Raw genomic sequence first — 3,333 nt, forward strand, 5'->3', positions numbered from 1 at the left:
ACAGGCCTCCCCACCCCTTTCAGGACACCCCTTCAATGCCTTCCCACCCTTTCAGGAGCTCCCTTTCAAAGCCTCACCACCCTCTCCATTTAGGTCCCCACCTTCATCCCCCAACCTTTATGAAGCACCTTCCGTCCCTCCCTTTGCCCCCCCCTCCCCCACTCTTCATAACCCCCAAAAGGAACAGTTCAGGAAGGCATGTCAGGAGCAACACCAGGCATACCTAAAAATGAGATGTTAACCTGGTGAAGCTACAACAAAGAGCTATGTGTGTGCCAAGCAGCATTAGCAGCAAGTAATAGACAGAGCTAAGCAGTCCTGCCACATCTAGTCACGAATGGTGCTGGGCAATTAAACAACGCACTGGAGGAGGAGGCTCTATAAATATCCCCAACCTCAATGATGGAGGAGTCCAGCACATCTGTGCAAAAGGCAAAGCTGAAGCATTTGCAGCAATCTTCAGCCAGAAGTGCCGAGTGGATGATCCATCTTAGTCTCCTCGGAGGTCCCCAGCATTACAGATGCCAGTCTTCAGCCAATATGATTCACTCCACATGATATCAAGAAACGGCTGAAGGCACTGGATACCGCAAAGGCCATGGGGCCTGACAATATTCCAGCAATAGTATTCAAGACTTGTGCTCCAGAACTTGTCGCAGGCCTAGCCAAGCGGTTCCAGTACAGCTACAACACTGGCAACTACCCAGAAATGTGAAAATTATCCAGGTGTGTCCTGTACACAAGAAACAGGATAAATCCAACCCAGCCAATTACCACCCTACCAGTTTACTCTCCATCATCAGCAAAGTGATGGAAGGAGTCATCAACGGTGCTATCAAGCAGCACTTGCTCAGCAATAACCTGCTCACGGATGCTCAGTTTGGGTTCCGCCAGGGTCACTCAGCTCCTGACCTCATTACAGCCTTGGTTCAAACATTGACAAATGAGCTGAATGCCAGAGGTGAGGTGAGAGTGACTGTCCTTGACATCAAGGCAGCATTTGACAGAGTATGGCATCAAGGAGCACGAGCTAAACTGAAGTCAATGGGAATCAGGGGAAAACTCTGCTGATTGGAGTCATACCTGGCACAAAGGAAGGTGGTTGTAGGTCAATCATCTCAGCTCCAGGACTGCAGGAGTTTCTCACGGTGTGTATTTATGTCAGTCCTATATTTTTCTTTTAGGTATGCAATGATCTATCTGGACTGTACGCAGAACAATACTTGTCACTGTACCTCGGTACATGTGACAATAAAACAAATCCAATCCAATAATGTCTTGGGCCCAATCATCTTCAGCTCCTTCATCAATGACCTCCCTTCCACCATGAGGTCAGAAGTGGGGATGTTCGCAGATGACTGCACAATGTTCAGCACCATTCATGACTCCTCAGATAATGAAGCAGTCCATGTCCAAATGCAGCAAGACTTGGACAATATCCAGGCTTGGGCTGACAAGTAACAAGTTACTTTTGTGCCAAACAAGTGCCAGGCAATGACTATCTCCTACAAGAGAGGATCCAACCATCGCCCCGTGACATTTAATTGTATTACCATCACTGAACGTCCCACAATTAACATCCTGGGGGGTTAGAAACTGAACTCGACTAGTAATATTAATATTGTGGCTACCAGGGCAGATCAAAGGCTAGGAATGCTACGTCGAGTAACTAACCTCCTGGTCCCCAAAGCCTGTCCACCATCTACAGGGCACAATTCAGGAGTGTAATGGAATACTCTCCACTTGCCTGGATGAGTGCAGCTCCGATAACACTTAAGATGCTTGTCACCATCCAGGACAAAGCAGCTTGCTTGTTTGCTACCCCTTCCACAAACATTCAAACCCTCCATCACCGTCAAGCAGTGGCAGTCGTGTGTACCATCGACAAGATACACTGCAGTAACTCAGCAAGGTTCCTTAGGCAGCACCTTCCAAATCCATGACCACAACCATCTGGACGGACAAGAGCAGCAGATACCTGGAAACCCCACCACCTGGAAGTTCCCTTCTAAGTCACTCACCATCCTGATTTGGAAATATATCGCCGCTCCTTCACTGTCGCTGGGACAAAATCTTGACACTCCCTCCCTAACAGCACTGTGGGTGTACCTACACCTCAGGGACTGCAGTGGTTCAAGAAGGCAACTCACCACCACCTTAAGAAGGGCAACCTTAAGATGGGCAATAAATGCTGGCCTAACTAGCGATGCCACATCCCATAAATGAATAAAACAGAACACCCCCATTTCATGGCCATTGCCCTCCTTCGGCTCTGACCCTTGGCGGTGCAAACATGACACTCTGTCACTGCCAACCTAGCACCTGATGGCACTGCCAGCGTGCCAAGTTAGCACTGCCCGCATGGCAGCGGAGTACTAGAGTACTACCCTGCCCTGTCCCCAACTACCCGGGGGCTCCAAAGTCCCTTGAAGTAGCCATCACGCCTGGTCACTGCTTGTGGCGACCAGTACTAATCAGTGCCCGGTTGTGGCCTCGCCAGTAACTCCTGGGCGCTGAGAGAATGCGGTCTATTTCCATTTTTAAAGGTGTGATGCAGATCATGCCAGGCGCCGCATGTCGGGTGACTCACACAAGGTTTTGCACCCAGCGCGAAGACTGATTTGGGCCTTCCCCGCAATGAACCCAACACCTCCAGATCGGCGCCGGGTGCAACGCAGTGGGAAAATCATGCCCTCAATCTTCCTTGTTGATAAAATCAATTTATAATAAACCCTAAGTAAAGATTCCTATAGAAGCCATTAGTGAACCTTTGACTATTTATCGTCAGGTAGCCTTTCTTTCTCTGTGAAGCTATTTAAAGTAATCGGGTCGCAACTCCTCTCTTGGCTTCCATACATATATATTTTCTTAAAAAGGATAGTAGCATAATAATCAGTAGCCGGAAGTCTTATTTGATTTTTCTCCTCTAACTCAAAGACACTGAACCTAATTACTTGTTAATAAAAGAACATTAAAAAATAATTGGAACTATGCTGGAGAACGCAACTGATTAAGTAATTTAAGTTCAGATATTTCACCAGAGACTAGGAGCAGACCTGGAACCTACAAAATCCCTTTGGTTCATCACTGTACCCAATGCATCCACTGAGCTATTGGAGGCTGTGCAGTGGTGGGGAGGAACCATCAGTGTGTTTAATCTTTAGTGTTCCTATTTTTTCATTATGTATTTGTTGCTGGCTGTAACTCTTTTCATTTTTCACTGGCAGCCTCTCGTCTAAAAACTAACTGTAGTTTTTTTTTTCAATTTGACTAATTGAAAGTAAGAATGAGCAAGGCAGGGATTAAGTGTTCAAACATATTCCAGCACTGAGG

Source organism: Scyliorhinus torazame, chromosome 14 (assembly GCF_047496885.1).
Source record: "Scyliorhinus torazame isolate Kashiwa2021f chromosome 14, sScyTor2.1, whole genome shotgun sequence".
NCBI lineage: Eukaryota > Metazoa > Chordata > Chondrichthyes > Carcharhiniformes > Scyliorhinidae > Scyliorhinus > Scyliorhinus torazame.